We start from the raw sequence: 12,991 nt of genomic DNA, 5'->3' as shown, positions 1-12,991 counted from the left end.
GGAACGTGATAAGACTAGACATATTGAGCTAGGGTTTATCACCAGCACAGAGTATCAGGCCAGTTGAAAACAGAGAGAAGGCAATGACTCACTAATGTAATTTATAAAGATGCTTTATAATATACTTACGAAACCCACATAAACTTTACTTGCTGGACTTTTATAGCTCTAGAGATTTGAGATGCTGTTAGTGTGAGGTAAATGTCAGATCAATTTAATATAGTCTCCATTAGGAAAGAAGACAGGAAGGTAGGGACACTTTTACCTTGGAGATGGGAAAGGAAGTGAAACCTGGTGGAAGGTTTTACCTGGCAATTTACATGGATGTTTTTGCCTGTAAAAGTACCATACAAAACTGCTAACCTGTGTAATTCTTTATACGTAAATCCATGCTGATTAAATTACCCTCATTTATCATGCTTACATCAGTTATATAAATATATACTGAGTTGAATTTGAAATTTGCATAATCATATTTTAATTAACACAATGTTACATCCATGCAACATATTTTGGCATAAAAAATAAATACAAATGAAATATTTCCATGATATGATCAATAGGGGGCACTAAAACATAAGTCTTGTGAATGGAAAGGTAAACAATTCCTCTGTATGGTGTTGTTCATACAAACACACTTGCTAGATGTGAAGGCTAAGTTCCATATTTTTCATCATGGTTTGTGAGACTTAACACACAATTATGGAAGTAATGTCATACATCATCACAGATGCATATGGTAAACATCGTCCTTTTAATCACTCCATTTCCTTACTATCTCCTAAACTGAAAATATTGACCATTACCATGTGAGGCTACTGACTGATGTTTAATACCTGTAGGTTATCCAGTCACATTTTGTGTAACTGTCATTATGGAAGACTCCAAAATCTTCTACGCAACCGCAAAGTCATTATCTTCCTGCACTCTCAACAATTAACTGTCACGTAAAATCAAACCTCACACAGATGGGCATGAACACGCAATCGTGCAGACACTTTAAAACACAGGTTGCACTCAAAGCTGAAATTGCAAGAGATGAGGTGCTGGAATATAAAGAGCAGTTTGCAGGATGGCAAGACCTACAGCCGTGATGGGTGCTGAATGACTCTTTTAATGGGTGAAAAAGACTTAGGAGATTAAATGGAGGCCCTCTGATGCAACTCAATTCAATTTGTCAGTATGCCTATTCATTTGGCAGACCAGGCCCTGCTCTATAATTTCTCCATCTCAGCGCTCTCCTCCTAGATGGCGAACAGGACAGAATGGTCTTTACTTACACATTCATCAGAGAGACAGCAACTACCAGCGCTTATACAATGGTGTGTTCGAATACTCGATTCTGATTGGCTGGAATGCGTGCGGTACAAATCGTTGAATGCACAGGTAGTTCCGGTCAGTTTTAATTACCGTTGGATATTAATGCCCTGTTTGTAACCATAGCAACATAACATAAAACATTTCCTAACCACTTTCATCCAGTGTTGCCAACTTTTTGCCAACAGATTTAGTGACTTTTCAGACCCCTTTAGCGACTTTTTTACTAAAAAGCACCTAGCGACAAATCGAGCAAATTTTTGGACAAATCTTAGCTACTTTCTGTAGAAGAGTCGCCAGTACTGCCATATGAGCGCAAGGTCTTGCTTTCCTGCCGCAGGCATACCTCTATCTGTGTCTATTCCCTTCAGTGAGTGGTAGACAGAGGAGCAGCATTCAGTTCAGTTCACTGCACGGCAGCTGACACAGACGTGAATGAGCTGCACATGTGCATACAGAGTTGCCAAGGACCAATCAATAATCTGTATGGTTTGCTCCTCCTTTGTTTTAATTTAAACAATTTAATTTAACCATTATTTTTCTTGCTTATCACTCAATGTACACAGACGGAGGCTGTGCGCTGTGTGAGAGAAAAAAATAAGACATTCTGTCGCTTCTAACTTTCTCTCTGAGTGATCATTTTACATGTAAATACAGGTGCATCTCAATAAATTAGAATGTCGTGGAAAAGTTCATTTATTTCAGTAATTCAACTCAAATTGTGAAACTCGTGTATTAAATCAATTCAATGCACACAGACTGAAGTAGTTTAAGTCTTTGGTTCTTTTAATTGTGATGATTTTGGCTCACATTTAACAAAAACCCACCAATTCACTATCTCAAAAAATTAGAATATGGTGACATGCCAATCAGCTAATCAACTCAAAACACCTGCAAATGTTTCCTGAGCCTTCAAAATGGTCTCTCAGTTTGGTTCACTAGGCTACACAAGCATGGGGAAGACTGCTGATCTGACAGTTGTCCAGAAGACAATCACTGACACCCTTCACAAGGAGGGTAAGCCACAAACATTCATTGCCAAAGAAGCTGGCTGTTCACAGAGTGCTGTATCCAAGCATGTTAACAGAAAGTTGAGTGGAAGGAAAAAGTGTGGAAGAAAAAGATGCACAACCAACCGAGAGAACCGCATGCTTATGAGGATTGTCAAGCAAAATCGATTCAAGAATTTGGATGAACTTCACAAGGAATGGACTGAGGCTGGGGTCAAGACATCAAGAGCCACCACACACAGACGTGTCAAGGAATTTGGCTACAGTTGTTGTATTCCTCTTGTTAAGCCACTCCTGAACCACAGGACCACACTTACCTGGGCTAAGGAGAAGAAGAACTGGACTGTTGCCCAGTGGTCCAAAGTCCTCTTTTCAGATGAGAGAAAGTTTTGTATTTCATTTGGAAACCAAGGTCCTAGAGTCTGGAGGAAGGGTGGAGAAGCTCATAGCTTGAAGCTTCAAGTTGCTTGAAGTCCAGTGTTAAGTTTCCACAGTCTGTGATGATTTGGGGTGCAATGTCATCTGCTGGTGTTGGTCCATTGTGTTTTTTGAAAACCAAAGTCACTGCACCCTTTTACCAAGAAATTTTGGAGCACTTCATGCTTCCTTCTGCTGACCAGCTTTTTAAAGATGCTGATTTCATTTTCCAGCAGGATTTGGCACCTGCCCACACTGCCAAAAGCACCAAAAGTTGGTTAAATGACCATGGTGTTGGTGTGCTTGACTGGCCAGCAAACTCACCAGACCTGAACCCCATAGAGAATCTATGGGGTATTGTCAAGAGGAAAATGAGAAACAAGAGACCAAAAAATGCAGATGAGCTGAATGCCACTGTCAAAGAAACCTGGGCTTCCATACCACCTCAGCAGTGCCACAAACTGATCACATCCATGCCACGCCAAACTGAGGCAGTAATTAAAGCAAAAGGAGCCCCTACCAAGTATTGAGTACATATACAGTAAATGAACATACTTTCCAGAAGGCCAACAATTCACTAAAAATGTTTTTTTTATTGGTCTTATGATGTATTCTAATTTTTTGAGATAGTGAATTGGTGGGTTTTTGTTAAATGTGAGCCAAAATCATCACAATTAAAAGAACCAAAGACTTAAACTACTTCAGTCTGTGTGCATTGAATTTATTTAATACACGAGTTTCACAATTTGAGTTGAATTACTGAAATAAATGAACTTTTCCACGACATTCTAATTTATTGAGATGCACCTGTATAGCCGAAATCACAGCACAGCCACTGTCTTTAACTTATGTTTTAAAATCAGGATTTTAGCGGTGCAGAGCAGCAGCTTGGAAATTGCTTGGAAGTGACTACTGGTTAACATGTAGTCTTAATGGGCGGCGTTTCAGTCACTATTTCATAATTGTTCCATTGTCTGACAACAGAAACAGAACAAATATGTACATGAGAACAGCTTTATTGGGAATTCGGCTGTATTAAAATACAGTATGTGAGCACAGAAAGTTGGAGAGTAGCAAACAGATGTAAAGGGCTGACACAAGGCAGAATGCAAATATCACGTGATGACATCATGAATATGCTAATTAACGCATGACGTCATCTAGCGACTTTTAGCGACTTTTTTAGCAGGCTTTAGCTACTTTTCATTGAAAGTAGTTGGCAACACTGCTTTCATCAGCATAGCTAATATAATGGAATTCAGCTTGTTTTGCACAAAGGGTGAAAGAAGGAAATCGGGACCTATTAAATTCGTCTTTCGCTGCCCGGCAAGGCGATTCAAGACGATTTAAACTGTAATGTGTTGTAATGCTATGTTGCTGTGCTGAAGTGCCGCCTATAGCCACTAGAGGCCCCCCTTTTACTTTTACTGTCACTGCTACATTTGTAACGTAGTTATTCCACATTAATGTGAAAATGACAATGAATAAAAATTAAATAATAAATTTTCCCTGGAATGCCAACCCCTCCATGTTCTGTATGTATTATTATTTCTGGATTGTGCATTTAAATTCACAGTTTTGACCAAGTGTGTGGTTGCACTACTTTTTCTCTGTCTGATTTAGAATAGGTAGAGCTGTTGTTCTAATTACCCTTAAAATGAAAGTTATTTTTTGTTCTTCCAGTCAAAATTTGCGCTACCAAATAAAATCTAGGACAGCTGTAACTAATTAATTCTGACACATGACCATGGTATAAGCGGGATAATCCATGGCTAGGTTTGCGTTAAACGATTTTAAATGCATTTCGCATCGGGTGGTTCTTCGCCTCCACGTCCTGCATATAAAATTGTTTAATGCTCCCCTAGCAGTGGATCATCCCTTACTTACATGATGGCTGGTCCCTGGTCACAGTTCAGCTTCATTGTGCCTGTATGTATATTTCAAATAAAGTAAATCACATCTGCTTTTTCAAGCAGCCTCTGCATTCTTGCAAATGGAGTTCAAATTTCCTGAAATGAGGGAAGGAGTGAGCAAAGAGAACAAAGGCAAAAATGGGAAGATTTCATCCCCCCGGAAAAATGACTAATAGCTGTTTCTGCCAAAGCCTGTACAATCTTGTTGGACTATTCAAAATGAGAGGGTGCCTAATTTACCGGTGCATTTTTCTCTCCTTTGTATTCTCCTCTTGCACTCGTTTCGCTTTCTCTGGCTCACTCCACTCCTCCGTGCCCCCAGACACCCCCCCCCCCCACCATCTAGTCATCACCCTCTCATTCTCCCTGTCTTTAAATGCAAAGATGTATCCAAGGGCAGTGTGTGGATCCTGGTCATTCACACCGAGCAGATCTGCATATTCAGTGAGTCATAAATCTTCTATTAGCTGCTCCACTCAGGCTGACTTGTGACCCTTATTTCTCCAGGATGGAGGGTCTCAGGCATACAAGGGCACACTCATAACCAGCCTCCCACCCTCACCTGTCCCCCTCCAACTGACACCCAGTCTTCACACCATTCACACATCCACTCGTCCACGCTCCGCTATCTGCTAACACATCACATCATCCCAGGGTCCTCGCTCTTTCTCCTTCAGCAAAGAACTACAACAGGCATCCGAGTGCGAGATGTCCTCTGATGAGTAAGAAAGAACACATTGACAGCACTTCAACATCCCCCAGGACTAAACTCTCATTCATTGGTACAAGTCTAGGAAGCTGTAGAAAAGGCCTTCATGATACAACGTCATGAGAAGGGAAGAGTTGATCATCAACTTTTACACTGAGCTGTTCACCAATCGTGCAAGAACGGAGGTAAGATGGGAAGAGAGAGAACCATCTGCATCCATCCCTTTTGAAAACTAAGGAAAGACTTGGGCCAAGTCCACACTAGTACATTTTAATTTGAAAATGCATTAATTTGGCAACATGTATGCCTCTCATCCACACCAGAACAGTGGTTTCCTCCATTACTGCATACTTTGAAAAACAATGACATTTGAAAACTGAAAATTTAGTTTTTAAACAAAAACTGACTTGTGTGGATGTGGCCTGGGAGACCATGTTGGAAAGACCAGCAAAGTTAACCAGCATGTGTTTTGGATGCCGGTCCTGAAAATGTGATGATGGTGTGCTGGTGTCCTTTAACTAGGTGGTGTTTTTAACTAGCTAAAAGGGATAGCTATTTAAAAAATGAAAATTTGGTCATCATTTACTCAGCAATGCCTTGTTCTTCATGTCTTCTGGCTTCTCTTTTCTATCACTTCCGTGAAACAAAAAGGAGGTGTTATGGAAGTATGTTAGTCAAAGTCATACTTCATTCTAATTGCATCTTTTCTTTTATTTATTTTTTAATTTTTTCCATACAATGAAAGTGAATGGTGACTAAGACTAACATTCTGCCAAACTTCTCCTTTTGTGTTCAATGGAGTGATGGCAGAATTTGAATTACTGGGTCAAATATTCCTTTAACCAGCAAGACTATCTTGGTCAACCACCTTCAGCATAGAGGTCAACAAGCTTAATCAACTAAATTTTGCTGGTGAACACCAGAACTACTAGCTACACCAGCACTATCCAGCATAAACCAGCCTGAGCCAGCATGACAATTCATATTGGTATATGCTGGTCTTTTCAGGCGCAGAGGGATGAAACAATCAGAGAAACAAGGGATCCGTTAATTGCGAGCAAGATGGAGAAAGAAAGAAAACTAGAGGTAGAAGTAAGAGTGAAGGGGAAGGAGACTGGGAAAGGGGCAGAAGCAGTGAGTATGGAGTGGTCCTTGATCATAATGAATAGCAGTGGAACTTTCTGGAGACCCTCAGAAATTCCTGGTGGATGTGTCAGGCTAACACTTTAAAAACTCACTCTGCAAGCCATCAGTGCAGTGTTTAACAGTAGGCAAAGGCCTGTGTGACAGCAACACATCTCATTCATTATGAAATAGAATTCCATGCAGCACATAACAACATGGCACAACCAACCATCAGCTGTAATGCTTTATCTTAACAGTCTTGCTGGTCCAGTGAGAGAAAGTGAGAGAATCAGAGAGAAGGAAGGATTGTGCTGTGGAAGAGAAAGAGTAACAAGGGAAAATAGAAATAAATAATTGTTAGAAAAGATGTACGGTTAATTCAAGGGAAAGGAAATACAGATTCGATAGGTAGAAGGAAAGATAGAGAAAGAAAGAGCGAGAGAGATTTGCATGCGTAAATCAGCAGTGTTTACACATCTGGACATACACCCCATTGTGATGAAATCTGGGTTTCACATTACCACATTCATAATGTTTGCATTAAAGCCCTTGTTTATGATTTAAGCATGGGCCAGATAAAGTTGATAAAACACAGATAAGATTATACCTGGAATGGTGAAGATCCCTTTCAGATAGCTGCATCCTCATTTTTCATAAATTCAATTAGCTAACATGGCTGTAGCGCAGGAGCTGGTTTGATGAATCAGCCAACTTTTCCCAGCAGGCTTTTTGTTTTTTTTTTTTTTCTCCCCTTTATTTTGGAAGAAGGCTGAAAGAAAGTTGAGGGTGCTGGAAATAGACAGGCTCAACCAAAAGGATTACAAAGAGAAGAGTAAATATAAACAGAAAGAGTGAAAAATTGTATTAATATGTCTTTTATTTGAAGGTTAATTTGTGTAATCTGCAATTCATGTTTTCATGTTCAAATTTCCAGTCCAACCATAGATGAACATTTTATACTGGGGAGAAAATTAATTAAGGTATTGCAAGCAAAACAAAACAAAACAAAAAACAAAACAAAACAAAACAAAACAAAACAAAACAAAACAAAACAAAACAAAACACAAAACCTAAACAGCCTAAACTTGTTTGCTGGTTTTTCAGTCTGGGTTTCAGAGGGGCTTTGTGCACTTATAGGCTGGTCAAGCAGCTAAATTAGCTGAACACCAGCACAGACCATTTAGACAAGATTGAACCAGCATTTTTTTCAAATTTTCCTCTATCCCTTGGCATTCATTGGCCTTTTGTGAGGTCAAGTGCTGGCATCAACTCTGACATTTGGCTGAAAACTATAAAAATCCTCTATCATTATAGGTCAAAGTGCCATCCCAATAGGTCCTGACCCCCTGATCCTGAGAGGAGTCATTAGGATTTGTTTGGCAGGAACACACCAAGGTGATTTTCCATTGGCAGTTTTGGTCTCACTGGGGTTAAAATGCCCCCCTGATATTTACACTCTCTCACACAAATACACATTCATTTCCATTTTAGTGTGGGGCAATAAATGTGCCATCTAAGACATTGCATTCTGAGCCCTTACTCTTATATTGCAAGGACTAGAAGTGGGACATGCCCAACCGTACTGATGCCCTTAGGCAGTTTCTGCATGTGTTTGTCTGTGGCTACATTCACACAGCAGTAGAATATGGTTATCAGTTCTGTTTTAGAGTGCTAAATACAGTTATGCTCACAAAGAGTTATAGAGTTTTACAATTATAAATTAGAGTGACAGCTGCATTCTTGCATAACTTTCCAATGTTATGGAAGTTGTCATCTTTGATATTTTACTTTTGTCACTGACACTATGGTGACAGGCCTTATTTACAGCTATCATGAGAATAGAAATGAGGCTTCGCTTGAATTATTTGTTCATATAGATTCAGTATTCAAGCTACTTCAGTATGATGTTGCTGTAAAAAAACAACAACCCTCACTTACTTACAAAAGTGAAAAAAATAAAAAAAATAATAATACAGTAGGTCCAAATTTCCCATCTGTGGGCCTGTCGTTTTGCATAAGTCAGGTATGTGTTTGTGGAGGGGGATGGCTCATAACTCTCAGCAGGCTGATATTAAATCCGTATGCACGGAGACGTGCCCCCGGATGGTAATGGATTACCTGGCCCTGATTCCCCTCCCAGCCCGGCCTGGCTTGGCTCAGCCCACCGACCCCGACTGTCTGGAATGTGACAAGATAGCGGGAGGCTGCCAGGGCTGCCGGGAGGCCAGATTTATCTCGCTTCGCACTGACGGATGATAAAAATGTCAGGCCGAGATGTTTGGACTGGGTCGCTAGCCGGAAGGCCTGCCTACAAACCTGCATTGCTGGACCGACCGCCAACAGATACATGTGTGCACAAACACACAAATCTTCCATATCACTCAATCATACAACCCCACCCCAACTTCAAGGCCACAGGAACGAATCTGTAGCCTAATCCTTTCATTTTTCTGCCACTGCCTAAAAGACACCTCAGGTGCAGCAGTTTGGTCTCTTATGAACGCTGATAACATCACAATGTGTATGATAACCCCAGTCCAACACACACATGCCACCCACCCACACACACCATGTTTTTCAGTTAAAAACCACATAGGATGTAGAGTAAAAATCAAGGCTGACTTTAGCACCAGCTTGAGTGATTCATTGTCTGTGTTCTTTCTCCATTTAGGGACAGAGGCAGAGTAGAGAGGGAGACAGACAGAAATACTGTGTGTTCTTTAAGAGCCTACTTGGCACAGGGCCAAAGTCCACAGACTGTGTCCACGACAATGGAGGGATGAGCCTTTAAAAAATAAACCAGCGGCCCAATTATGTCCTCTCAAAGCAATTATGCCCAATGACAAGAGCTTCACCCCTATTCCAGATGCCCTCCCCTGCCTTAATTATGTACGCTAAGGCCCGCAACAGTGACATCACTAAATCTGTTACTGCCAGTGAAATTAAATCACTTTTTTTTTTTTGGGCCTTTTATCAAGGTGAAAAAAGGCAGACCGGAAAGTGGGGAAGAAAGAGAAGGAACAGGACTGGAACTTGACTCAGGCTGGATATGAACCTGGGTCCTCATGGGCCAACAGCTCTTATTTACTTTATAAGCAAGTCCACTACTTTCTGTACCACAGCTGATTTTAACAAACTTCTTGTTTGAAATAATCTAATTCAGATCTGCCAGCATAGAGCATCTGCATCTTGCGTAAGTTAGAGGTTAAATAAAAGGCGACCCGTCTTGGCCTGCCGCAGTGAGCTGAACCCGACGGAGGTCGATGAGATGGTGTGCCCACTAGGGCTGCAACTAACGATTATTTTGATAATCGACTAATCTAACAATTATTAGAATGATTATTCGACTATTCTGCGATTATTGCAATGATTAATCATTAGCTCTTAACTGACTATTCAGCTTGTGCCCAGACTTAAAAGGTTGTTTTAAACATGCTTGCTAACAATAAAGAGGACAAAATCATCTTTTAAAAATACCTCTAAATGACATTCACTGAATTAAAGGAAAAAATTGTTTTTATTAAAGCTACACTTTGTAACATTTGGCCCTGTAGTGGTTAAAAAATAAAACTGCATGCGAATGGACAAATAAATAACGAAAACATGTCATCTGAGCAGATAAGTGCCATATCGTATGCGGTTGTTTTGACATTGGAAACATTGATGTTTTGAAATAAATGATGTTACAAAAGGTAGGCAACATTTGTTAACATTAGACACAATGATTGCTAGTCTGATAAGATCAAACGTGGTAAAGTTTTTAATAACTGCAGGATATTCTGGCCAAATAGACCATGATAGTAACTAATTTATAGATTGTCATTGTTACCAACCAGTGGTCATCATTTCAAGACTCACATGTCCTTGGCAAGCCTAGGATTAAAGGATTTATTTATATAAATTATTGCCGTTATAAAGAAAAATACACACGTGTGTACTTCACTACAGACATGTGTGTGTGTGTGTGTGTGTGTGTGTGTGTGTGTGTGTGTGTGATTACACAACTATACATAAACAAATCAATAAATATCCTACCTGCTGAGAAAGAAAAAAAGTCATCTCTGGGTCGCTTTTAAATCCTTTCAGATCTCAGAGTTGTTGCCACCTCTGAAAAGCCAAGCCAATGTTGATTCGGGTTTTATTATGGGCTCTGTCGCTTTCCCTTTTTGCTTGTAGACTCTGCTCTGTTCGGGTTTTTTTCTGTTTTTTTAACCAGTGATTCCCCAGAGGTTTGCAGTTTTGAATGATCCATGGTAAATTTTTCTCATTCATTGTGACACAAACAAACTTTCAGGTTCACACTACTCCCCCATCATACACATACTACAGTAGCCAGAGCTTATTTTCTCTGTGTACAGATATGACATCAACACGCACGGGCGAATGACACATGTATGCAATTTCCCATGAAATCCATCCCGACAGCTCATTATTATAGGTTTATCAAAGTATATTTGGGTAAAGACATGGTTTGGAAGATGGATTTTTGTTGCACTCTCTCATTAATAACATTTTGTTATTAAAAATAAATAAATAAAATAAAATGTTATATAGTGTAGCTTTAAGTTTAATTCGGTAAAAAATTCACTGCAAAAAAAAAAAAAAATAAAAAAAAAGAAATAATTATAATATTGTTATCAAGTGTTTTTGTCTTGTTTTCCATTTAAAATAGTCTAAAAATCCTTAAACAAGATACATTTACTTGAGAAGCAACATATAAGATATTTAGACTTGCTTTAAGAGAATGTATCTTGTGTATTTTGTAGATGTTTTTTTTCTCTCTCTCTCCACTTTGTTATACTTCTGCAAGTGCAGTAAAGACAAAATATACTTATATTCAAGATCTATTCTCTAAAAGCAAATCTAAATATCTTATATGCTACTTCTCGAGTTAATGCATCTTTTTTAAAGGATTAAATATATATATATATATATATATATATATATATATATATATATATATATATATATATATATATAATATTCTGCAGTATAGCTGCTAAAGAAAATGTAGGTTGTTTTAAATGAGTTAGATATTATTTTGGGAAACAAGCCAAAACAACAAACAAATCAAAAACGTATTTTGTTGCAGTGTATAATGGGGCGAAGACTACCCTCTCTCATCTTTCTGTTCACTTCAATCCATCTTTAACTCACAAAAAAATAAAAAATAAACTCTCTTATTAATAAAGCTGCGTATTGCCAATTTTCTTCACAATAAGAAGATAAGAAATGCTCAGTGACTCATATTATGATTCAGAAAGTCGCGAGCAATCACGTTATAATCTAGCCGTATTAAGCGCTCGAGGGAGGAGCATCCCCGTGACAGAGGGCGTTTTTCCAAACGACATTTATGCGCCCTTGAAGGGCACACCGGGAAGGGGACGCTATTCAGAAGTTTGTTACAAACAAAAGTAAAAAAGTAAAGTCTTTCACAAAGGGCCCTTTTAGGTGAAGGCTACATTTAAACTGTGATGCCATGCTCCCTTCAGAGTGCCGACATCAAGAGTTCTGTCTTTCGTACTGAGTAGGGCATAGGGATGATTACATTCGATTGGCTGTCGTCCAGAATGTGCATCAGCTGGGTACAGTTTCAATCTCTCCCCTTAGATCAGGACACTTCGCGCAACTCATAGAAGAGGCGCTGACCGCACAGAGGAATGCCAGTTTCTGAGTTTGTAGTTGTTTACAAGACCTGCTTCCTTATTATTCGAACTTTAAAAAGGATGCATTAAAGATAAAACAGTGAGGTGTTTCCTTTAAAGACGCTCTGACACGCAAGTTTTCATTCAGCGGGAGTGCTTCTGTATTTAGTTATTTTGTATTTTTGTATAATTTCCTTATACTTTGTGATCTACATCACCTGAAGCTGTCTGGAAAGTTTGGAGTGCATTTTGACTGTGAGCTGTGTAATTCTTCCTCTCCTCAGTCAGGCGCGCATAATCATTAGAGTTTAATGTGATCTCATGTTACATTAAATGAGATCAAACGACTGTTCTACAACGAAAATTTTTGTCGACAATTTTTTATTGTCAACGTTGTCGATAACGTCGACTAATCGTTTCAGCCCTAGTGCACACCGATAGGCCTGGCCCACTGCATTTAATTATATTTAAAAAATAAAAACAATATATATGCAAGTGTGATGGATTAACTCTGATTGATAAGGCTGCCAGAGCAAAGTAGATAAACAAGGAGGTGATGGATTTAACGCTCTCGAAGTGAAGACATTACGCAGCGTGCAGAACCCTGTGCCAGACACCTAGAGCAGTGGGTGGCCGGAGGTTAGCCATTTTGTGCCCACTCAGTAATACAGCCTTAATCACTCCCTATATTTCCAGTTTAAAAGGAGGCTTAATGAGACAGTTTCACAAGCCCAGAGAAACAGATTATTATCTGAAAATTCCTACTGAGCTGGTGTTTGTCCAAGTCTCCCTCTCTCTTTATCTCCTGCTCTCTCAGTAGATGGCACTGTTGACCTTCTGAAACTCACTGGATTG

The sequence above is a fragment of the Myxocyprinus asiaticus genome, chromosome 23, assembly GCF_019703515.2.
Source record: "Myxocyprinus asiaticus isolate MX2 ecotype Aquarium Trade chromosome 23, UBuf_Myxa_2, whole genome shotgun sequence".
NCBI lineage: Eukaryota > Metazoa > Chordata > Actinopteri > Cypriniformes > Catostomidae > Myxocyprinus > Myxocyprinus asiaticus.
This window is presented reverse-complemented; position numbering follows the sequence as displayed.